Genomic DNA, 27086 nt, shown 5'->3' on the forward strand with positions numbered 1-27086 from the left:
ATAAGCCCCCCATCACGTGCCAGTATTAAGCCCCCCCATGTTCCAGTATTAAGTCCCCCCATCATCATGTGCCAGTATTAAGTCCCCCCATCATCATGTGCCAGTATTAAGTCCCCCATCATCATGTGCCAGTATTAAGTCCCCCCCCATCATCATGTGCCAGTATTAAGTCCCCCCATCATGTGCCAGTATTAAGTCCCCCCCAACATGTGCCAGTATTAAGTCCCCCCCCATCATGTGCCAGTATTAAGTCCCCCCATCATCATGTGCCAGTATTAAGTCCCCCCATCATCATGTGCCAGTATTAAGTCCCCCCCATCATGTGCCAGTATTAAGTCCCCTCCATCATGTGCCAGTATTAAGTCCCCCCATCATGTGCCAGTATTAAGTCCCCCCATCATCATGTGCCAGTATTAAGTCCCCCCCATCATCATGTGCCAGTATTAAGTCCCCCCATCATCATGTGCCAGTATTAAGTCCCCCCATCATCATGTGCCAGTATTAAGTCCCCCCCATCATCATGTGCCAGTATTAAGTCCCCCCCATCATCATGTGCCAGTATTAAGTCCCCCCATGATCATGTGCCAGTATTAAGTCCCCCCATCATCATGTGCCAGTATTAAGTCCCCCCATCATCATGTGCCAGTATTAAGTCCCCCCATCATCATGTGCCAGTATTAAGTCCCCCCCATCATCATGTGCCAGTATTAAGTCCCCCCCATCATCATGTGCCAGTATTAAGTCCCCCCATCATCATGTACCAGTATTAAGTCCCCCCCATCATCATGTGCCAGTATAAAGTCCCCCCCATCATCATGTGCCAGTATTGTAATAAGCCCCCCAATGTGCCAGTAACACTATTGTAAAAAACAACAACAACAAAAAAAACGTATACTTACCTCAGTGTCAGCGATGCGATGCAGCCTCTTCCTGTGTCCCACGCTGTAATGTAAGGCTCAGGCGGCGCGATGACGTCATTGCGCCGGCCTTTGATAGGCTGCCGGCCTAGTGCCTGCAGCCAGGGGCGTACATAAAAATCACTGGGCCCCATAGCAGGAATCTAAATTGGGCCCCCATTCCCCTTTTATAGCCCCTCCCTTTGTTCCATGAACTATTCTTGCTGCTGCGTTTTATAATTTATGCCATCAGGGCCGGATTGGGATTACAAAACAGCCCTGGCACACAAAAGAGGTATAATAGATGCAGATGTATATTATATACAGCAGTGTACAGTTATGTGAGGTACGCGGTATAATATATGCAGTGTGTACAGGTATATAGTATATTCCCTAGTGTTCTGATATGTGAGGTACAGGGTATAATAGATGCAGTGTGTACAGGTATACAGTATATATAGCAGTGTACTGATATGTGAGGTACGGGGTATAATATATGCAGTGTATACAGTAGTGTAATATGTGAGGTACGAGGTATAATAGATGCAGTGTGTACAGGTATATAGTATATACAGCAATGTACTGATATGTGAGGTACGGGGTATAATATATGCAGTGTATACAGTAGTGTAATATGTGAGGTACGAGGTATAATAGATGCAGTGTGTACAGGTATATAGTAAATACAGCAGTGTATTGACACCTCGTACCTCAGATATCAGTACTCCGCTGTATATACTATATATCTGTACACACTGCATCTATTATACCTCGTACCTCACATATATAGTATATACAGCAGTGTACTGATATCTGTACACACTGCATCTATTATACCTCGTACCTCACATATCAGTGCACTGCTGTATATATTATATATCTGTACACACTGCATCTATTATACCTCATACCTCACATATATAGTATATACAGAAGTGTACTGATATCTGTACATATTGCATGTATAATACTGTGTAATATATGCAGTGTGTGTGCATGTATGTGTGTGTATCTATATATATATATATTACACACAGAGCAGTGTAGTGATGTGACACATAGAAGGTATAATACTGTAGATGCAGTGTTTACAGAAATATGTGGTCAGTTATACATTATGGTCACTGTGTGTGTGAGGTACATGAGGTAGTGGTCACTGTAACTGTCTGAAGTATTATACATGAGTGAGCAATGAGTAAAAACAGGGCATGGAGGGGGGGGGGGTAAATGATGAGAAGTGGAGGACCTCCTCTTACCTCTCCATTCCAGTCTGTATGGATCAATGCAGAGTTGCTTGTGAACTTCTAATACTTGCTGTTAGGGGTTGAAGGACCTGTGATGATGTCATCACAGGTCCTGGCAGATATACCTTTGAAACCTAGGAACTACACCATTTTTGGTGCAGTTCCTTTGCTAGATTCTGCAGGACCTGTGATGTTGAAGATGATGTCATCACAGGTCCTGGCAGATGCACTGTTCTAACCTGGGAACTACACTTTACACTGTGCAGTTCCCTTACAGGACCTGTGATGACATCATCAAAGGTCCTTTAGCTTTAGAAAGATAAACAGGAGCAATTAGGGGGCGGGGCCTCTCCTCCAGTTTGGGGCCTGCCTGCAGCCTATCAGAGGAAGGGGAAGGGACACGCCTCTCCCTCCCTTGCACCTCCGCTGGCACAGGCAGTTTACAATGGAGATGAGCGCAATGGAAGCGCTCATCTCCCTGTGCCCGGCGGCGGCGGCTCACTTGGGGGGGGCATTTTAGTTGGGGGGGCACATGGGGGGGCACAGCATGATGTAGGGGGGGCCGTGGCCCCCTCTGGACCCCCCCTGGCGACGCCACTGCAGGTAGGAGCCGTCAGGCGGACTACGAGGATCTCACGAGGCTCGTTTACGAGTCCTTGATGGGATTCACAAATAGAGTTGCCAGATTGGAGGATAATTTGTGTCGTCTTCAGGAGGGGGTGGTGTTGACGTCGCAAATGAGTCCGATGCAACTTGATTTGAATTCGTTAGTCCCCGTGATGGAACAGTTTGCGCCTGACCAATTGTTTGAGGCCAGAAGACAAGTGGACTGCGCCTGGTGGCAAGTTCAACACCTACCCACATCCTTTCCCCCGCCGCCCCAGCCCTATCCCCATCCCACACCTTTGCTCCGCTTTAATCCGCTGCTGCAATAAGGTTTAATTAGATTGCCACACATCTGAAACGCTTCGTCACCAAACAACACGAAGGGCATGGGGGGAGCATCAGAACCTGGTAGAGGTTGAGGTGGTGGGAAATCAAATCGTCTCTTGTATAGCCTTCGCCCCATGTCAGAATTTTTTAAGACCATGGAATCATTGGTTCGGCCATAAGCCCCAACATCGATTGCCACAAAATGGTACTGGACATCAGCGATGGCCATTAATATAATTGAAAAATATTTTTTGTAGTTAAAGTACTCTGAACCAGTGCCTTGGGGCTTGATAATACGTACAGTACAGACCAAAAGTTTGGACACACCTTCTCATTCAAAGAGTTTTCTTTATTTTCATGACTATGAAAATTGTAGATTCACACTGAAGGCATCAAAACTATGAATTAACACATGTGGAATTATATACATAACAAACAAGTGTGAAACAACTGAAAATATGTCATATTCTAGGTTCTTCAAAGTAGCCACCTTTTGCTTTGATTACTGCTTTGCACACTCTTGGCATTCTCTTGATGAGATTCAAGAGGTAGTCCCCTGAAATGGTCTTCAAACAGTCTTGAAGGAGTTCCCAGAGATGCTTAGCACTTGTTGGCCCTTTTGCCTTCACTCTGCAGTCCAGCTCACCCGAAACCATCTCGATTGGGTTCAGGTCCGGTGACTGTGGAGGCCAGGTCATCTGGCGCAGCACCCCATCACTCTCCTTCATGGTCAAATAGCCCTTACTTTCAAAGTTTTCCCAATTTTTCGGCTGACTGACTGACCTTCATTTCTTAAAGTAATCATGGCCACTCGTTTTTCTTTACTTAGCTGCTTTTTTCTTGCCATAATACAAATTCTAACAGTCTATTCAGTAGGACTATCAGCTGTGTATCCACCTGACTTCTCCTCAACGCAACTGATGGTCCCAACCCCATTTATAAGGCAAGAAATCCCACTTATTAAACCTGACAGAGCACACCTGTGAAGTGAAAACCATTTCAGGGGACTACCTCTTGAAGCTCATCAAGAGAATGCCAAGAGTGTGCAAAGGAGTAATTAAAGCAAAAGGTGGCTACTTTGAAGAACCTAGAATATGACATATTTTCAGTTGTTTCACACTTGTTTGTTATGTATATAATTCCACATGTGTTAATTCATAGTTTTGATGCCTTCATAGTCATGAAAATAAAGAAAACTCTTTGAATGAGAAGGTGTGTCCAAACTTTTGGTCTGTACTGTATATGTTTCCAGTCCACTGCCCCAAGACAGTTAAGAAACTGGCACGCCTCCCAAAATTTTGGGAAGTTTCGACCCACTATTGCCTACTTGGATGTGGTATAAATTCTGCTCCCACAAAGCATGGCACGTATCCTTAATCAAGGAAACTGTGGATATTCCTAGATGAAACTGATAATGGAGGGACGTCAAACTTTCTCCTGTTGCCAGAAATCTATCAGAAGAAAATTAAAGAAGAGTGTAAATGAAAATGAGCAAATATGTAAAAAAAAAAAAAATCACAAAAAACAATACAAGCTATATCATTTGGCTGGTCTTGTTTGAGACCTTAAACTGGCCATGGCACTGTTAAATGCTCCAATGCTTTCCTTTGTTCTATGGTCATTCTCACAGGGCAAAGGACATTCTTTGGAAATCCAGTGATGGAACGGGCTCTCCATGGAGAACGATCTGCGTACGCTTCTTGCTAGCATTGCTCACGGTGAAGTCAACGTCTCTAATGGTCGAGATAAGGGGTAGAGCCTGACCATAGGCGCCGGTGAAGTCACAGTGAACAATACTAATGCAGCACCTCCATAGCACTTGGCCTGCGCAATCAAGAGCTGCGCTAGGTAGAGTACAGTATCAAATACAGAAAATCTTCGTACCATGGGGTAGGGAAATATGTCTGGGTTCAGCTTTGAACCCGGAAAAGCTATGCTAAAAAATTATACAAACAGTTACTAGCAAAATATAAACATTTTAAAAAATGAATAATTACCTTATGGTAAGCGTTAACCGTTCTGCAGGTGAAATACTTTGACGGAAAGTGGTGTCCTGTCTTTCGATACGATGTAGCAGATCGTCCAAACTGCAGACACTCATCCGTAGGTAGTTAAGAAACTTGTCCGGATAATTCCGCAGTTCGGGAAACCGAACTTCAAATGCTCCCCTTCTCATTCTGGCAGAAGTGATCGGATGCACCCAATAGCGACGGCGCCGTCCGGCTCGAAAGGCGTCTCCTCCAGCGGGAAACAAGGATTAGAGCCTGAAATCCAAACCGAATGTGGTCCGGCATCATCTTTGCTATCTTCTGAGGGCAGCATCTGAGGGGTAAGTGACCTTCGGTTGTCTTTTATAGCCACTGTACAATTTGCATCTGAAATTGGTTCTTTTGATCTTTGAAAAATTTTAATACATTCCGTATGTGTTTCGTTTTTTTGCGGACCCATTGACTTGAATGGAGCCATGGAACGTGATTTGCGGGCAATAATAGGACATGTTCTATCTTTCAAAGGAACGGAAAAAAGGAAATACAGAAAACGGAATGCATACGGAGGACAGTTTTTTTTTTGCGGAACCATTGAAATGAATGGTTCCGTATATGGAACGCAAAAAACGATTGTGTGCATGAGCCCTTAGCCATTTTGTTTTCCGAAGCTCTGGATGCTGCTTGCAGTGTAAAGAATGGAGGTCCTGTCCTATGGATACACACTTTATCCTCCTGTACACATTAGATATACTACGAAAAACATAGGCTATATTCATGTATGAAAAGTCTGATAGCCTATACATAGTAACCAGAATGAAAACCTCCATTCTTTACACTACTGGCTGCATCCAGAACACTGGCTTAGTAGGTTTCCATTGTCATATCTGTAGGGGGGTCCAGTTGCCGGACATTGGGTTGTGTCTGGCCTTGCAGCTCAGCTCTATTTACATGAATGTGGTTGTGGACAGGTTTGTCACCATTTATGGATGAAAGCAGCTGTTTTTCTCATCCTGGAGAGTCTTCTAGAGGAGTTATCATATTTGTCATTTTTTACACTAAAAGTGATGAAATACTGCTAATTTGTCGTAATTTTAACATTAGCATAAAAAAAAATCTGAATCATTTGGTTTTAAACATCCTCTTTGGTGCTGCTGGAGCCTGACTCTGGGCTGAATCAGTCTTCTTCCCCTTCTGACAGCTGACAATAGCTCCTTTTTGCTTCCACTGCAGAACGTCTCTTCCCAGCTATAATAGCACGCTCCTGCAGAGGTTTTGCTCCTCTTCTGAGCGGACAGCTATTTCTGTTGGTCCTTCTGAAGTCTTCTTCTCTCTGGAGGCAAATTTGTGATCAGTGGGTGAACATTTAAAGGAACACTAGACCTAGAAGTGAAGAATAAAAGTAAACAAGAGACCTAGTTACAGTTTTGTCAGTCTGTCCAAAGGTTAATCTCCAGCTGATCTGTCTTCGGCTGGTGGCCAGATGTAGGGTGGGGCTTAGTAAAGGTGGCAGGTCTCAACAATATTTTTGTTTTCCTGCAGACAAGGCAGAGGGATGGGAGAGGTTTCTGCTGCAGCCAGTTGTTTTACAGCCAGACCAGGACAGTGGGAGGAGGAGGGAGGATATGGCTGTTAGGTGGAGAAAGAGGCAATTGTTCTTACATATCAGTTTTACTACTGATTCATGAAAAGTTGTTTATAATCAGAGATACACTTTAAAGGGGTGTCACAGGTTGAAAATGTCTTACCAAAGGCTCAGAATGGTTTAAAAAAGTAAGAATGTTCCCACGCTGCTCCCATTCTGACATTTTTCAGGTCCCTGCTGGTCTCTCATTCTCATCCCCCTCGACACACATCACCACTGTTTTCTCTTTCTGGTCCCCCTCAATAGACAGGTCCCTACTGGTCTCTCCTCCTTGTCCTCCTTGATAGTCAGGTCACCACCGGTCTCTTCTACTAGTCCCCCTCAATGACAGGTCCCCACCTGTCTATCCTTCTGGTCCCCCTCAACAGTAAGGTTCCCACCTCCCTCTCCTCCTGGTTTTCCTCGACACACGTCTCCATTGCTTTCACTAACTGGCCCCCTTTAATAGAAAGGTCCCCACAGGTCTCTTCTTCTGGTCCCCCTCAACAGTCAGGATCCCACTGGTCTCTCCTCCTGGTCTCACAGGTCTCTCCTCCTGGTCCCTCTCAACAGACAGGTGCCTACTGGTCTCTCCTCCTGGCCTCCCTTGACACACAGGTCCCTAGTGGTTTCACCTTCTGGCCCCCTGTAAATAAAAAGGTCCAGTGACGTAACTACAAATGACTGTGCCCCACAGTACATTTTTGAACGGTGCTCCCACCCTGCAACTTCTTTGCAACTGCCACTCCCATGGCTAGTCAAGATCACATTCTCAGATCAGGCCGGGCAGCCGCTCTGTCCATTTCCTCCTCCTGCTCTCACTTGATAGACAGGTGCCCACTGGTGTCTCCTTCTGGTTCCATTCAACAGACAGGTCCCCAATAGTATTTCTTCCTGGTCCCCACTGATAGCCAGGTGCCCACTGGTATCTCCTTCTGATTCCCCTCAACAGACAGGTCCCCAATAGTATTTCTTCGTGGTCCCCCTTGATAGACAGGTGCCCACTGGTATCTCCTTCTGGTTCCCCTCAACAGAGAGGTCCCCAATAGTATTTCTTCCTGGTCCCCCTTGATAGACAGGTGCCCACTGGTATCTCCTTCTGGTTCCCCTCAAAAGACTGGTTCTCGATGGTTTCTCTTCCTGGTCCCCCTTGATAGACAGGTGCCCACTGGTATCTCCTTCTGGTTCCCCTCAAAAGACTGGTTCTCGAGGGTTTCTCTTCCTGGATAGACAGGAAATGACTACCTAGCCAATCACTGGCTGCAATGGTGGCCTACCTCCTTAGTCACTGATTGGCCGGGCAGGCAATTGCTGTTTGTTAAGAGGGACCAGGAAAACCAGTAAAGTAAAATTCCATTCTGTAACCTCGTCAGCAGGTAATAGCAAAAGGAGCCCTGGCCAGGCATGTGAAGACGACAATTAGAAGAGGAGACAAAAAGTCTCTGAGTAGAAAAAACTCATAGCAGAAGCTTTGTAAGGGTTGTCTAATTTACAAGACCTTCACATGTACGACAATGACATCATCGGCACAAGGATTTAAAGGGTCAGTTCATCATTCTTCTAGCCAGAGTATTAACGTTAAGACCCAGTGAAGATGGAGAAGAAGGCAAAATCACCGCAACCCAGTGAGACAGACTGCGTAATTCGGAAAGGCTTTTAATGTCAGCGGTCTGCTGTGCCTATCAGTGCACGTCCTCGTCTATCTGGTGTAATGGGTCTGCATATTTGTTAAGTACATGTTCAAATACAGCATCACAAAGGGGGGAGGAAGGGCGTTAAACCGATTCCATTTGTACATTTCTTTTCTTTGTTTTTATGTTTGTTTTCAGTATATTTTATCGCTCTCATCTAGAAGAACAAAAAACAAATGTGAGAAACCTGCAAAGTGTGAATACAAGTGTATAAACATATGTAAATAATAAAGAATTTAACCACTTCACATCTGGGCCATTTGCCCCCTTCCTGACCAGGCCTAATTTTGCAAATCTGACCTATCTCACTTTATGTGGTAATAACTTTGGAACGCTTTTACTTATCCAAGCCATTCAGAGATTGTTTTCTCGTGACACATTGTACTTCATGGTAGTCATAAATTTGAGTCAATATATTTCACCTTTATTTATGAAAAAATCTCAAATTTACCAAAAATTGTGAAAAATTTGCAATTTTCTAAATTTACATTTCTCTGCTTTTAAAACAGAAATTGATACCTCATAAAATATTTATTACTTAACATTCCCCATATATCTACTTTATGTTGGCATCAATTTGTAAATGTCATTTTATTTTTTTAGGACGTTAGAAGGCTTAGAAGTTTAGAAGCAAATTTTTAAATCTTTAAGAAAATTGCCAAAACCCACTTTTTAAGGACCAGTTCAGGTCTGAAGTCACTTTGTGGGGCCTACATAGTGGATACCCCCATAAATGACTCCATTGTAGACATTACACCCCTCAAGTTACTTAAAACCGATTTTACAAACTTTGTTAACCCTTTAGGCGTTACACAAGAATTAAAGGAAATTGGAGATCAAATTTTTAAATTTCACTTTTTTGGCAGATTTTCCATTTTAATCCAATTTTTTATTTAACACATTGATGGTTAACAGCCAAACAAAACTCAATATTTATTACCCAGATTCTGCGGTTTACAGAAACACCCCACATGTGGTCATAAACTGCTGTATGGGCACACGGCAGGGCGCAGAAGAAAAGGAGCGCCACATGGTTTTTAGATGCCATGTCCTATTTGAAGCCCCCCTGATGCACTCTTACAGAAGAAACTCCCAAGAAGTGACCCCATTTTGGAAACTAGGGGATAAGCACAGTTTTTATTTATTTATTTTTACAGCATTCACCTGAGGGGTTCAGTCATGTGACATTTTTATAGAGCAGATCGTTACGGACGTGGCTATACCTAATATGTATACTTTTTCTTATGTATTAAAGTTTTACACAATAATAGCATTTTTGAAACAAAAAAATTATGTTTTAATGTGTCCATGTTCTGAGAGCTATATTTATTTATATTTTTGAACGATTTTCTTATGTAGGGGCTCATTTTTTCCTGGGATAAGGTGACGGTTTTATTGGTACTATTTTGTGGGACATCCGCCTTTTTGATCACTTGGTGTTTCACTTTTTGTAATGTAAGGTGACAAAAATTGCTTTTTTTGACACCGTTTTTTTTTTTTATGGTGTTTATCGAACTGGGTCGATTATGTGATATATTTATAAAGCCGACCGTCACGGATGCGGCAATACCAAATATGTCTATTTTTTATTTTTTTTATATATTTTTACATTAAATTTTTTATTCCTTACTTGTATTTTTTTTGTTTACATGTGAAACTTTTTATTTTTTTAACACTTTTTATTTTTTATTTTTTTATTTCACACTTTTCATCCCCCATAAGGTCATACAAGACCTCTGGGGGACATTTAACTTCACTTTATTTTTTAAAGTAGTTATATTCTTGCACATAGAAGACAGTATTATAGTAGTTATATTCTTGTACATAGGAGGCAGTATTATAGTAGTTATATTCTTGTACATAGGAGGCAGTATTATAGTAGTTATATTCTTGTACATAGGAGCAGTATTATAGTAGTTATATTCTTGCACATAGGAGGCAGTATTATAGTAGTTATATTCTTGTATATAGGAGGCAGTATTATAGTAGTTATATTCTTGTACATAAGGGGCAGTATTATAGTAGTTATATTCTTGTACATAGGAGCAGTATTATAGTAGTTATATTCTTGTACATAGGAGGCAGTATTATAGTAGTTATATTCTTGTACATAGGAGCAGTATTATAGTAGTTATATTCTTGTATATAGGAGACAGTATTAAAGTAGTTATATTCTTGTATTTAGGAGCAGTATTATAGTAGTTATATTCTTGTACATAAGGGGCAGTATTATAGTAGTTATATTCTTGTACATAGGAGGCAGTATTATAGTAGTTATATTCTTTTATTTAGGAGCAGTATTATAGTAGTTATGTTCTTGTACATAAGGGGCAGTATTATAGTAGTTATATTCTTGTACATAGGAGCAGTATTATAGTAGTTATATTCTTGTACATAGTGAGCAGTATTATAGTAGTTATATTCTTGTACATAGGAGGCAGTATTATAGTAGTTATATTCTTGTATATAGGAGGCAGTATTATAGTAGTTATATTCTTGTATTTAGGAGCAGTATTATAGTAGTTATATTCTTGTACATAAGGGGCAGTATTATAGTAGTTATATTCTTGTACATAGGAGGCAGTATTATAGTAGTTATATTCTTTTATTTAGGAGCAGTATTATAGTAGTTATGTTCTTGTACACAAGGGGCAATATTATAGTAGTTATATTCTTGTACATAGGAGCAGTATTATAGTAGATATATTCTTGTACATAGGAGCAGTATTATAGTAGTTATATTCTTGTACATAGGAGCAGTATTATAGTAGTTATATTCTTGTACATAGGAGCAGTATTATAGTAGTTATATTCTTGTACATAGGAGCAGTACTATAGTAGTTATATTCTTGTACATAGGAGCAGTATTATAGTAGTTATATTCTTGTACATAGGAGCAGTATTATAGTAGTTATATTCTTGTACATAGGGAGCATTATTATAGTAGTTATATTCTTGTACATAGGGAGCAGTATTATAGTAGTTATATTCTTGTACATAGGAGGCAGTATTATAGTAGTTGTATTCTTGTACATAGGAGCAGTATTATAGTAGTTATATTCTTGTACATGGATGGCAGTATTATAGTAGTTATATTCTTGTACATAGGTCAGTATTATAGTAGTTATATACTTGTACATAGGAGCAGTATTATAGTAGTTATATTCTTGTACATAGTGAGCAGTATTATAGTAGTTATATTCTTGTACATAGGAGGCAGTATTATAGTAGTTATATTCTTGTATATAGGAGGCAGTATTATAGTAGTTATATTCTTGTATTTAGGAGCAGTATTATAGTAGTTATATTCTTGTACATAAGGGGCAGTATTATAGTAGTTATATTCTTGTACATAGGAGGCAGTATTATAGTAGTTATATTCTTTTATTTAGGAGCAGTATTATAGTAGTTATGTTCTTGTACACAAGGGGCAATATTATAGTAGTTATATTCTTGTACATAGGAGCAGTATTATAGTAGATATATTCTTGTACATAGGAGCAGTATTATAGTAGTTATATTCTTGTACATAGGAGCAGTATTATAGTAGTTATATTCTTGTACATAGGAGCAGTATTATAGTAGTTATATTCTTGTACATAGGAGCAGTACTATAGTAGTTATATTCTTGTACATAGGAGCAGTATTATAGTAGTTATATTCTTGTACATAGGAGCAGTATTATAGTAGTTATATTCTTGTACATAGGGAGCATTATTATAGTAGTTATATTCTTGTACATAGGGAGCAGTATTATAGTAGTTATATTCTTGTACATAGGAGGCAGTATTATAGTAGTTGTATTCTTGTACATAGGAGCAGTATTATAGTAGTTATATTCTTGTACATGGATGGCAGTATTATAGTAGTTATATTCTTGTACATAGGTCAGTATTATAGTAGTTATATACTTGTACATAGGAGCAGTATTATAGTAGTTATATTCTTGTACATAGGAGAAGTATTATAGTACTTTTATTCTTGTACATAGGAGCAGTATTATAGTAGTTTTATTCTTGTACATAGGAGCAGTATTATAGTAGTTATATTCTTGTACATGGATGGCAGTATTATGGTATTATCTCTCATGTTTTTGTGCTGTCATCTTATAATGAAGTCAATGAACGTGACTAATCTAATCCTGAATCAGATCTGAAATGTAACATTGACTATTGACTTTGATCGTGCACACATTCTGTCCCTTGCCCTGGCTAGCTATCCTGAGCACTGTGCGGTGCTGTACATGTTTATTGCGTGCCTGGTGAATAGTGAGTCTCACCCAGTCACTCCCAGCTCCTCTTCCTCCCTCCTACAGACTTTTACTAGGTATTCAGCTCTAGTGAGAGGAGGGGATTGAGCCTGGGCTTCTGGTGAAGTCTATGCTTCTCCTGTAGACTTTGTATGCTGGGCTTAGTCACACTTCCCTGTGAAGACATGTCTTCTACTGAGGTCTAGTCCTCAACGCTTCCTGGATCAAACTTGGGTGAGTCTTTGCCCTGTGTACTCTATATATCAGGGTCTCTGATAGAAGTTGGAGTGGGGGGTTCTTGTTATTTCATGTATTTTTAGGTGTTTTTAATAAGGGACTACTCTTCTCATCATGCAGTACTACTACTACTACTCTCAAAGTTATATGTGTGTCCAACTGTGATTTTCATTGTATTAATGGTTAATACATTTCCACTATTTTTCTGAGTTTTTGCTGGAAACAGAACTTTTTACAACTGCAGTGCCATGAGTTTCCCATGCGCTGTATCTGGCTGGAAAGAATTGCTGGGACTTGTAGTCCCACTGCTGATTCATAACCTTTTCCTATGGGTTGGACAGTCTGAGAAATTAGCTGTTTGCTGAGTGTAAATCGGTATGTGCGCCTTTATTTGCTTTTCATGGGATCAAGAGATCAGAGTGAGTTTGGCGCATTCAGGAGATATTGTGCTCAGGAGCTTACAATCTAGAAGGCGACCCAGGCTGGACCGCAGGGCTAAAAGGGTCACTTTCCTCAAGTGTGCACCATTGAGTGACCTCCATCTCCTCTCTGCAACTCCACATTCAGTCTACTCCATCTAGGCTCCAGATATTGTTCATATGGGCACTATATAGCAATTGTGTTTGTGGACTGTAGGATTATGATAGGACTTCAGTGTATGACTGTATTATGTATAGCAGCATTACACAAGCACTGTATGGCGGTACAGTTTATGTACAGTATAACTGTCTTTAATTGGCATTGCGTATTTTTCATACAGTGTGGCAGCATTACATGAGCATTGTATAGTGGCATAATTAACCAACTGTACGGCAGCATACATTGTATAATGGTATAATTTAAATACAGTGTGGCAGTATTACATGGCATTGTATGGCGGTATAATAAAATACAGTGTGGCAGTATTACATGGCATTGTATGGTGGTATAATAAAATACAGTGTGGCAGTATAACATGGCATTGTATGGTGGTATATTAAAATACAGTGTGACAGTATAACATGGCATTGTATGGCGGTATAATAAAATACAGTGTGGCAGTATAACATGGCATTGTATGGCAGTATAATAAAATACAGTGTGGCAGTATTACATGGCATTGTATGGCGGTATAATAAAATACAGTGTGGCAGTATAACATGGCATTGTATGGCGGTATAATAAAATACAGTGTGGCAGTATAACAGGGCATTGTCTGGCGGTATATTAAAATACAGTGTGGCAGTATTACATGGCATTGTATGGCGGTATAATAAAATAGTGTGGCAGTATAACATGGCATTGTATGGCGGTATAATAAAATACAGTGTGGCAGTATAACATGGCATTGTCTGGCGGTATATTAAAATACAGTGTGGCAGTATAACATGGCATTGTATGGTGGTATAATAAAATACAGTGTGGCAGTATTACATGGCATTGTATGGTGGTATAATAAAATACAGTGTGGCAGTATAACATAGCATTGTATGGTGGTATAATAAAATACAATGTGGCAGTATAACATGGCATTGTATGGCGGTATGATTTATGTACAGTATGACAGATATTTTACTGGTATTGTGTAACGGTATAATTTACATGCAGTGTGGAAGCAATGTATACTGGTTTAATTTACCTATAATATGGCATTGCATAGTGGTATAATTTACCTGCTGATTGGTAGTATAACATGGCATTGTATAAATGTACATCATGGCAGTATTACATTTCCATTGTGAAGTATTATAATTTACATACAGTATGGCAGTATTACATTACAGTATAATTTATTTATCAGAGTTGTCAGGAAGCAGTTGTTGCTCACATTGGTGACCGATTGAGTGCTTGACATGAATTAATGTTTTTTTTTTTTACTGGGCCTAATGACGTCACTGGTTCCAGTCTGGGGGACCAGTTCGGATAGCAGCCCCCTTCTCTTATTAAACCTGCAGGACTTGCCAAGATTACACAAACTGACGCCCAGTCCGCATGTAATCATTATAATGTCCTGTAGGAAAATAGAGGCTGCCTCATTGTTGATTGGCTGCTTAGTGATAATTAATTGTATGCCCTCCTGTGTCAGTCTAGACTGCAATTGTGGCATGCTATTCAGACAGTGATCTGAAAAGAGATGTATGTACTTCCCAAATAGAGTCCTTCAGTGTAAGGAATAGTGGGCAAAAGATGAATGAAAATAATATAATGGCTACATTATATAAAACACACGTTAATAGCATCAAGTGACCAGTCCTGGGTAGTGACATGTTGTGTTGTCTGGGTGGATGTTTGTTTTGTAGTCAATACCTGAGAAATCCAATTATTTCTGATTCTGATGAGATGTGTATTATAACACCAGGATTTATGATCTTCTGGGCGGCTGTTTGGGGATAATATAGGATGAATGGTGGAGATTATCATAGAGCATGGCCAAACCTGCAAGACAATGAGGGTCAAAGGAGGTCACTGTTTACAAAACAAATCCAGTCTTCCCACCATTAATACCGTCTGCTGCTCCGGCTGGATTTACTGTACATTCTCCACAGGTGACCTCCCTGATACTGTAAGACCTGAAGAAGGAGGAGGCCACCATAGGATTATCTATCTATCTCCTATCTATTGTCTATCTATCTATTATCTATCTATTATCTATCTATTATCTATTATCTATCTATCTTTATATCTATCTATCTGGAAGTATTTAGAGATGAAGACACATATCGTCCTGTCATTCCTATGTCCTGCCACATATCACGCCTCAAATGTGCTGAGTTTTCTGCAGGATCCATCCCAAACCATTATTATTTATTATTCTCTAAGGATGATTATGATGAAGCTTCTTTATAGCAATTGAGGAAGTCTCTCTAAGGATACTTTCACACTAGCAAACGGATACCATTTGTTTCCGGATCCGGTTGCGGATCCGTTTGACAAATGCATTGTAATACCGGATCCGTCACTCCGGTGTCATACCGGATCCGTTTTTCCCGAACACTTGGTACTGGATCCGGCATTAATACATTTCAATGGAAAATAATGCCGGCATTCCGGCAAATGTTCTGGAATTTTGGCCGGAGAAAATACCGCAGCATGCTGCAGTATTTTCTCCGGCCAAATACCGTAAAAGTGACTGAACTGAAGACATCCTGATGCATACTGAACGGAATGATTTCCATTCAGAATGCATTAAGACAAAACTGAAGTGTTTTTTTCCTGGTATAGAGCCCCTAGGACGAAATTCAATACCAGTAAAAACTTTAACGCTAGTGTGAAATTACCTAATCTACAAAAATGTCACCTGAATAGTAATGTAAATTGTATGGCCCAGCAAGAGCAGCAGGGATAAGGAGGTGACAAACAGCTACATATACAGTACAGACAAAAGTTTGGACACACCTTCTCATTCAAAGAGTTTTCTTTATTTTCATGACTATGAAGGCATCAAAACTATGAATTAACACATGTGGAATTATATACATAACAAACAAGTGTGAAACAACTGAAAATATGTCATATTCTAGGTTCTTCAAAGTAGCCACCTTTTGCTTTGATTACTGCTTTGCACACTCTTGGCATTCTCTTGATGAGCTTCAAGAGGTAGTCCCCTGAAATGGTCTTCCAACAGTCTTGAAGGAGTTCCCAGAGATGCTTAGCACTTGTTGGCCCTTTTGCCTTAATTCTGCGGTCCAGCTCACCCCAAACCATCTCGATTGGGTTCAGGTCCGGTGACTGTGGAGGCCAGGTCATCTGGCACAGCACCCCATCACTCTCCTTCATGGTCAAATAACCCTTACTTTCAAAGTTTTCCCAATTTTTCGGCTGACTGACTAACCTTCATTTCTTAAAGTAATGATGGCCACTCGTTTTTCTTTACTTAGCTGCTTTTTTCAGTCTATTCAGTAGGACTATCAGATGTGTATCCACCTGACTTCTCCTCAACGCAACTGATGGTCCCAACCCCATTTATAAGGCAAGAAATCCCACTTATTAAACCTTACAGGGCACACCTGTGAAGTGAAAACCATTTCAGGGGACTACCTCTTGAAGCTCATCAAGAGAATGCCAGGAATATAACTACTATAATACTGCTCCTATGTACAAGAATATAACTACTATAATACTGCCTCCTATGTACAAGAATATAACTACTGTAATACTGCTCCTATGTACAAGAATATAACTACTATAATACTGTATCCTATGTACAAGAATATAACTACTATAATACTGCTCCTATGTACAAGAATATAACTGCTATAATACTGCTCCTATATACAAGAATATAACTACTATAATACTGCCCCTCTGTACAAGAATATAACTGCTATAATACTGCTCCTATATACAAGAATATAACTGCAATAATACTGCCTCCTATTTACTGGAATATAACTACTATAATACTGCCTCCTATGTACAAGAATATAACTACTATAACACTGCTCCTATGTACAAGAATATAACTACTATAATACTGCTCCTATGTACAAGAATATAACTACTATAATACTGCTCCTATGTACAAGAATATAACTACTATAATACTGCTCCTATGTACAAGAATATAACTACTATAATACTGCCTCCTATGTACAAGAATATAACTACTATAATACTGCTCCTATGTACAAGAATATAACTACTATAATACTGCTCCTATGTACAAGAATATAACTACTATAATACTGCCTCCTATGTACAAGAATATAACTACTATAATACTGCCTCCTATGTACAAGAATATAACTACTATAATACTGCCCCCTATGTACAAGAATATAACTACTATAATACTGCTCCTATGTACAAGAATATAACTACTATAATACTGCCTCCTATGTACAAGAATATAACTACTATAATACTGCCTCCTATGTGCAAGAATATAACTACTATAATACTGCTCCTAAGTACAAGAATATAACTACTATAATACTGCTCCTATGTACAAGAATATAACTACTATAATACTGCCTCCTATGTACAAGAATATAACTACTATAATACTGCCTCCTATGTACAAGAATATAACTACTATAATACTGCCTCCTATGTACAAGAATATAACTACTATAATACTGCCTCCTATGTACAAGAATATAACTACTATAATACTGCCTCCAATGTACAAGAATATAACTACTATAATACTGCTCCTATGTACAAGAATATAACTACTATAATACTGCTCCTATGTACAAGAATATAACTACTATAATACTGCTCCTATGTACAAGAATATAACTACTATAATACTGCTCCTAAGTACAAGAATATAACTACTATAATACTGCCCCTATGTACAAGAATATAACTACTATAATACTCCCTCCTATGTACAAGAATATAACTACTATAAGGCTACTTTCATACTAGCGGCATTCTGTTCCGGCGGGTGAACAGCCTGCTGGATCTGTGCTGCCGCTAGTGCACGCGTGCCTCCGGAGGTCTGCTCCGGTTCCATTGACTGTAATGGGGGCTGGCTGGAGTCTCGGCGGCAGCACGGAAAACATGTCAAGAGGCGGCCGGAATAAAACTACGACATGAGAGTGAATATATGTCGCCAAAACAACCCCATTCAGAAACTGCAACACAATCTGCTACAAGTGAAGGCACCTTAAGACAATCACTGGTGCTCCCCCCCCCCCCACAGCATGCTGCCTTACAGTCAGATCCTGCAGCAGCATCTCCCTCCTCTCCCCTCTTCATTATTCTTTACTGTTGTACTGATATAATAAAATACAGTGTGGCAGTATAACATGGCATTGTATGGTGGTATAATTTATGTACAGTATGACAGATATTTTACTGGCATTGTGTAACGGTATAATTTACATGCAGTATGGAAGCAATGAATACTGGGTAAGGCTGTGTTCACATCTCTGTTTTGGTATTTCGGCATTCTGTTCCAGCAGAGTAGCCGGCTGTGCCATATCTGGTATAGCCGGACAACGCTTGAACCCCATTCAGTATAATGGGCTCCAGCAGTTATCTGGCGGGTTTCAGCAGTATTTTTTCCAGTAGAAAGCCAGTATTTATGTTGGATCTCATTGTAGTGAATGGGAGTCCGGCGGTGTCCAGAATTTCAAAACGTAGATGTTACCCTAGCCTTAAACTGAAAAGCACTTAAGAATTTTAGCAATCGGTGCCAGGCAGATGCTGCCAAGGGGCAATAAGATCTTGGGGCGCATTAAAAGGGGCATAGGGGGGCGTGAATAAAACATGGTTCTGCCACTTTACAAATCCTTAAACCGCACATGGACTACATGCAATAATGATTGCGCAGCATCTTTTGCTAGAACTCTATGTCATGACATTGCTCTATTATTCCTTCTATAAATTTATGAAGAAATCTGCAGCTCAGCGTATCCAGTCTCACACTGTACAACCAGACCATGCAGGGAAACACCCTACTAGTAGCAGTTGGTTATAATCTTCTAGTAGGAAGTATAGAGGAATGGCGCCGCAAGATGCTCCAAAATTGTTATTACATGTGAAATGCAATTATTTCCTACAGATACATGTGAGGAGAGGAGGGGGTCCACCGATCCTGAGAATGGGGTCTGATGGGGCTGCAGGTCCATCCATTCTCTGTGGGACTGCTGGTGCTCGCCCCCGCCATTCTCTGCTTTCAGATGGGGTGGTGCCATGTGTCTCCTGGGCCCTGGTGCCCACAGCTCTGTATCTAATGGCTGGGATGAGATGTGATCCATGATTCATCCTCCTGGAATGTGCAGCCGGAATAATCACTTTTGTGGGAATACGATCCTCTGCTCGGCTTTGTTGGGACAAGAGTGTAAACCGTATAGACCTACACATACGATCTACAGTTTGTATCACGCTTTATCCTCCAATCACACCCAAAGCTGCATTCCAAACCCTGCGGACTTCCTGTTAGAATATTCAACAACGCAATGTACGGTAGGTGGCCGTCCCAAAAAATGATAGACTTTGCTAAATCGTACATATGAGTGCACTTGGCCCTTTAATGATCAGCGTCCCGTGAAAGGACGGCGCCGCTGATCTCCTCAGCTGCTTTCGCCTTTATCTAAATAAGTTGCTCATCGCCCGTAGACGAGTTTGGACCATCTGCCAGTCCTATAGATAAGTGTCCCGATGACGTACCGCGCCCCCTGGACGCCGCTTCTCACACCTGTCGGCCCTCGGGTTAATGCGGATCTGGAAGGATGTGAGCGAAGCAGAGGTGGCGATTGCCTCCCACACACAGAGGATGTCCGCGAAGCAGAGGTGGCGATTGCCTCCCACACACAGAGGATGTCCGCGAAGCAGAGGTGGCGATTGCCTCCCACACACAGAGGATGTCCGCGAAGCAGAGGTGGCGATTGCCTCCCACACACAGAGGATGTCCGCGAAGCAGAGGTGGCGATTGCCTCCCACACACAGAGGAAATTGCGGTATTTAGAATTTATCACCAGGAAGAAATTACAGAATGGGTTTTATGGAGAAGTCCACCTTAAGAGAATCGAGCATTTCCACCTTAAAAGAAGACGCGCTACGAGTCGTGTGTGCGAGGTCTATGCCCGGTGACAACCACTGGTGGCCGCCATTACCAGCCCCACTGGGCTTGTCATCTAAACCACAGTGGCTTCTCCCCTCTCTTATCCTGCACATAGGACTATAGGGGCCCCTGAAGCACTAGGGGCCCATACACTTCTACTTACAGCTCCTCTCCAAGATGCCTAACTGAAAGTCTGACAACTCCTGCTGGGATGTGTTCCTGACTCCTGCGGAACACTTCTTGTTACAATGTATCAGTCTGCAGTCCAGGCTGGTGGCTTCACAGAGGATCGTCTGGACCTGATACAATTGTATCCACTTCCCAGGTGAGAAGTATCAGGTTATAAACCAGTTCCCGCTTATTGACAGCAAGCAGAGATCTGTAAATGGGGGAAGAATTCAAGCACAGAACAGATTGGAAAGCTGCGGAACTTCATTCTACAATCATTAAAGGGCTATTTGGTGACATATATACCGCTAGGAGATGCCCTCAGTGTCAGATAGGTGGGAACGGGCCCCTCAGAGTGAAGGGGCCCCTCAGCCCATTGTGATGCCCCGCTCGTTCTCTATTGTCCAGTCACCACGGCTATTTTCGGAACTCGCATAGCGGTGAGTGGAGGGTGGCGACCCATGTGCGGCTGCTCTCCCTGCACATCAGGAGCCTTGTGTTGGAGATAGGTGCAGGTCCTACTTCTGGGACGTCGTGCCCCTTGTAAACACATCTTACAGAAGATCACCCATCTCACCGGACTTAGGATACCTGCGTTGTTGTTTGCCGGATCTCAATACCGGGGAAAAAAACGTTTCCGCTTAGTCCTCGTGCATTGTGAATGGAAAGAGATCGGTTCAGGATGCACCAAGAAGTCTTCTGTTCCATTAGTATTCCGTTTTGTGTCTAGTCATAAAAAAGGAAAAAAATGGATCCGTTTTTTTCCCCATTTGATTTAACACAACCGCATCCTAACGGAACGGACGCATCCTGATGTGCAAAATCAAAATGGATCTGTTTAATTCCGGTGTTGAGATCCTCTGCCAGATCTCAATACCGGAATTACAAACACAAGTGTGAAAGTAGCACCTCAATACACGGGCACCGTTCCGTTGTCTTTCCGCATCACGGATGCGGACCCATTCATTTCAATGGGTCCGAAAAATCCGGAGATGCGGAATGGAAGCATGGAACGAAACACTACGGAGTGCTTTCTGGGGTTCCGTTTCTTGCCTCTGCACCGCAAAAAGATAGAACATGCTCTATCTTTTTGTGGAACGGAGGGATCGCGGACCCCATTCAAGTGAATGGGTCTGCGATCCCCATGCTCCTGCCAGACGGAAGGTGCCCGTGCATTGCGGATCGCAATTTGCGGTTCACAGCACGGGCACGGGACACCCACGGTCGTGTGAACGAGTCCTAACTCTGTCCCATAAATATCTATACACGCCCAATTCCACCCAGTCCCCTTAGTGCCCTCTCACAGTAGTAATGTCCACACTGTGCCCCCTCACAATAGTTATGCCCACTTTATGCCCCCCTTTCAGTAGTGCCACCTACATTAATAAAATAAAAAAAAAACACTAAATACTCACCTAGGCCGTACCCCTGATAATCGGGCACATCCTGCGCTCACCAGCAGGCATGTAGCGGTCACGCATTGCGATGCGGGGCTGTGTAGGAGTAACAGAGGCTGATTCCCCGGGCCGATAGCACAATGTATGTGTGACCGCTATGTGCCTGCTGGGGTGCGCCCGTAGCTGAGCTGCATGGTGAAGTGGGGAGCGGACATCTCTCCACCAACATTTCAATCAACTGTCTCCGCGCCCTCAGTATAGGTCATCACTATCAGTTCGGCGGGGGTCCGACTTCCAGAAACCCCACCGATCAGCTGTTGAAGAGATAATGGAGCTCCTGTGAGCGCTGCAGCGTCCAAGAAGCTTACCAAGCACAGCGCCGTCCCTTGGATAGTGGCTGCGGAACGGACTGAGCTGGGCCTAGACTCCTAGACAGCCCCTTTAAGAAACAAACTTTCTTCTTGAAGGTTCTTTCAACTTTGCTTGATGTGCAAAATCAAAACTGATCCGTTTAATTCTGGTATTGAGATCCTCTGAAGGATCAGAAATGTCAGTGACCGGAGGAACATTCACACTGCTCAGTACAATGGCTGACGTGAGGAGGACTCCACTCCTGGCGGAAACGTCAGCGCCATCTCTGGACAGTAAATGTTTACTTCTGATATCTGAACTCCAGGACTGAGCAAACAGGGAAATGTTCCCTCACATATCTATCTACTTATATCTATCTATCTATCTATCTATTTATCTATCTATCTCTATCTATCTATCTATTTATATCTATCTATCTATCTATTATCTATCTATTATCTATTATCTATCTATCTATCTATCATCTATCTCCTATCTATCTATCTATTATCTATCTATTATCTATCTATCTATCTATTATCTATCTATCTATTATCTATCTATTATCTATCTATCTATCTATCTATTATCTATCTATCTATTATCTATCTATTATCTATCTATCTATTATCTATCTATTATCTATCTATCTATCTATTATCTATCTATCTATTATCTATCTATTATCTATCTATCTGTCATCTATCTATCTATCTATCTATCTATCTATTATCTATCTATCTATTATCTATCTATCTATCTATTATCTATCTATTATCTATCTATCTATTATCTATCTATTATCTATCTATCTATTATCTATCTATTATCTATCTATTATCTATCTATATCTATCTATTATCTATCTATCTATTATCTATCTATTATCTATCTATCTATTATCTATCTATCTATTATCTATCTATTATCTATCTATCTATTATCTATCTATCTATTATCTATCTATTATCTATCTATCTATTATCTATCTATCTATTTATCTATCTATTATCTATCTATCTATCTATCTATCTATCTATCTATTATCTATCTATCTATTTATCTATCTATCTATCTATATCTATCTATTATCTATCTATCTATCTCCTATCTATCTATTATCTATCTATCTATCTATCTATCTATTATCTATCTATCTATTATCTATTATCTATCTATCTATTATCTATCTATTATCTATCTATCTATCTATCATCTATCTCCTATCTATCTATCTATCTATCTATCTATTTATCTATCTATCTATTATCTATCTATTATCTATCTATTATCTATCTATCTATTTATCTATCTATCTATTATCTATCTATTATCTATCTATCTATTATCTCTCTATCTATATCTATTATCTATTATCTATCTATCTATCTATCTATCTATCTATTATCTATCTATCTATTATCTATCTATTATCTATTTATCTATCATCTATCTATCTATTATCTATCTTCTATCTATTATCTATCTATCTATCTATTATCTATCTTCTATCTATCTATCTATCTCCTATCTATCTATTATCTATCTGTCTATATCTATCTATTATCTATCTATTATCTATCTATTATCTATCTATTATCTATCTATCTATTATCTATCTATCTATCTATTATCTATCTATCTATTATCTATCTATCTATTATCTATCTATTATCTATCTATTATCTATCTATCTATCTATTATCTATCTATCTATTATCTATCTATTATCTATCTATATCTATCTATTATCTATCTATCTATTATCTATCTATCTATTATCTATCTATCTATTATCTATCTATTATCTATCTATATCTATCTATTATCTATCTATCTATTATCTATCTATCTATTATCTATCTATCTATTATCTATCTATCTATCTATCTATCTATCTATCTATCTATCTATCTATCTCTTATATTTCCTTCACACACAGTATGTCACCTGCTGTTCGCGGTGAATCTTCATATAACCCGAGGGAATTCACCTGAACAGTACGTTGCTTATTTCCATCGTTTCCGCATGTTTCTAGTTCCCATCGATCTGTTCTATTCATCTAGGAACTTTCTATGCTCATCAGCCGCAGTTATTGTGAACCACACAATTCTTCCATCCAGTAACTGGAGAATGGAGATCCGATGTCACTTTCTCTTCTCCTTTCAGATCACATCGTGAGGACATTTGTTCTTGTAGTTATGAAAAGACTTTACCTAAAATAACTCGATCTTCCTGTTACTTCACCATTTTTACAGTTTGACAATGAAACTAATTGTATAGAAATGCCTTCCCTAGAGATGAGCGAATTTTTCAAAAATTCGATTCGGACGGTTCGCCGAATTTAAAAAAATTATTTGATCCGAATTTGTTTGCGGCGAATCGCGTTAAAAACAGCTATTTACCCGACAGAGTGGAGAGGGGGTCAGCAGTAAGTTCGTGTTAGGTCACTGATTATTTTGCCCTTCCTCTGATCCGTCAGAACAATAACCCAATAATAACGGATCCTGTCTGTGGAGCATCCGCCTTCACTCGGTCAGCATTTGCTCAATAATCCATCAATATTGCTAAAGGCAAAAAAAAAAACAGGAGTGGATCCAAAACAGAGTTGACACATGAATGGAATATTTTCATGTCTTCTGTGTTTTGTACCCACTCCTGCTTTTAGCTACCAAATCACAAGCCAATTCTGATGGGACCATACAGGCCTTACAGCTGCTACACAGACAGGATACGTTGTGCGTCTCATTTTTCCTTCCTTCTGACAGATCAGTAGGGTCAAATAAATGGTGATGTCAACCAGGCCGAAAGGCAAAATAGTGGCCCAGTCATGAAGTGGGAAGGGGGGGCACAGCATGAGAAGTAGGGCTGCCACCTTTCCCAACAAAAAATACTGGGCAAGTTAAGCCACACCCCAAAGGGGGTGTGGTTGTGGGGGCGTGGCTTAGCACGGGGTGTGAAGTTGCTTTCATAATGTGGATCCCCAGGAATATTAAAGCCCCCATTAGCGCCCCCGGTAATAGTAATGCACCCAGTAATAGTAATGCCCCCTCAGTAATAGTAATGCCCTAATTAATGTGCCCCAGTAAGAGTAATGGCCCTATTAGTGCGCCCCAGAATGAATAATGCCCCCCAGTAAGAGTAATGCCCCCCTTAGTGCCACCCATTAAGAATAATGCCCCCATTAGTGACCCCCAGTTACCGTAAAGTGGCCCTCATCCCCCTGGAACCGTCACTCGGGGTCGGCACACTGACTGTAGAGTGTTGTGTGAGAGTTCGGCAGCTTTCCTGGGCCTGGTAACGGAGACTGGGGGAGAGGGGAGGTGTTGTGATAGGAAAGGAGCGCAGCAGAAGAGCCTGGGACGGGGGGAGCGCAGGCCCGCGGCTCGTCTCATTGTTATCTGGCCTGATCTGGGAGTGAGAGCAGCTCAGTCCCGGCGCGGCCGCCATTCTGTGGGGCGAGGGTTTGCTGCTCTTCTTCAGCAGCATCTTCGTGCTCCTGACCACCCGCAGCACCCAGCTCTCCGGCTTCCAATCCATCCTGACCGGCGGCTTCGTCCTCTTCAGGTTCGAGCAGGTCCCGGAGGGCCGGCCGCTCACAGCTCGCCGCCGCTCACTCAACGCCAGCTGTCAGGACCGTGAGCGAGCAAGTCAGAGTCTGCACTGCAGTTTGAAATTAATCCTGTGTCCGGGTCTGAGAAAGGCTTGTACCCAGGCACAGGATTACAAACCCGGACTGTCCGGGTCAATCCCGTACAGGTGGCAACCCTAATGAGAAGTCCACTGAGTGGCCTTTTGACATAGTGGTGAGGTGGAAGCAGCATGAGGAGACCACAGAGTGGCCCAATGACAGGGTCTGGAGGTGGAAGCAGCATCAGGAGGAGGCCACAGAGTGACCTGGTGACAGAGTGGGGAGGTGGGTGGCAATAACAGTACCCGCTGACGATGGTGGGTGTAAGAAGGAGCACTTGGCATCAGATTTGTGGCATCAGGCAGGTGGCAGCATCAGAATAGTAGCTGAGGCAGGTAGCCAGAAGAAACAAGTCTCTTTTGTCAAAGTGTTGGTGTGGCACCATGGATGATCTAGTCTGATGCATTAGGCATTGGTGAGTGGAAATCCTGGATGATCCACGCCTGATTCATCTTGACAAAGGTCAGTCTCTCCACATCTTGGGTGTACAGGCGAGTTCTCCTTGGGGTAACTATGGCCCCTGCCGCACTAAACACCCACTCTGATGCCACACTACTGGCCGGGAAGGACAGCTTTTCCAGGGCAAACTCGACCAGTTGAGGCCACAAATCCAGTTTGGCTGCCCAGTAGTCCAGCGGATCTTCGATGATGGGTGGCAGGGTGCACTCCAAGTATGCCACCACCTGCTGGGTCAGGTCCTGCTCCAGGTCTACCTGCTGCTGCTGGTGAGTAGTTTCTTCACTATGCGGGTGAAGAAAGCTACTCATTAGCGACTCTAGACTCAGGCTGCTGCTGATGGAGCTATAACGGCTCCAGCCACCCCCCCCCTCAGCAGCCATGACAGAGGAACGTGAGCGCAGAGGGCCCCCTGGTCATACCTGCGAGAGGATGGACGATAGCGCAGATAGGCAGTGGCCAACTGACTACATAGGATGTCTCTATAGTAGTTCAGTTTGTCCTCCCTCTCAGCGGGTGTAAAAAAGGCCCCCATTTTGGACCGGTAGCGAGGGTCTAACAAGGTGGAGAGCCAGAAATCATTCCTCTGCCGAATGGTGAAAATTCGGCTGTCACTACGCAAGCAATGAGCATGCATCGGGCCACTTGTGCAAGTGACTCGGAGGG

The 27086-nt window shown here is 41.4% G+C and overlaps 1 protein-coding gene across 1 annotated transcript in view; it reads left to right on the top strand.

Annotated features, from left to right (window-relative positions):
• Positions 1-12647: 12647 nt before the first annotated feature.
• LOC120996528 (P2Y purinoceptor 2-like) overlaps positions 12648-27086 on the top strand; it is a 43384-nt gene continuing 28945 nt past the window's right edge. Inside the window, exon 1 of the mRNA XM_040426487.1 lies at positions 12648-12856. The gene's annotated coding sequence lies outside the window, so the exon portion shown is untranslated. The remainder of the gene's footprint in view (positions 12857-27086) is intronic.

Source organism: Bufo bufo, chromosome 3 (assembly GCF_905171765.1).
Source record: "Bufo bufo chromosome 3, aBufBuf1.1, whole genome shotgun sequence".
NCBI classification, from domain to species: Eukaryota; Metazoa; Chordata; class Amphibia; order Anura; family Bufonidae; genus Bufo; species Bufo bufo.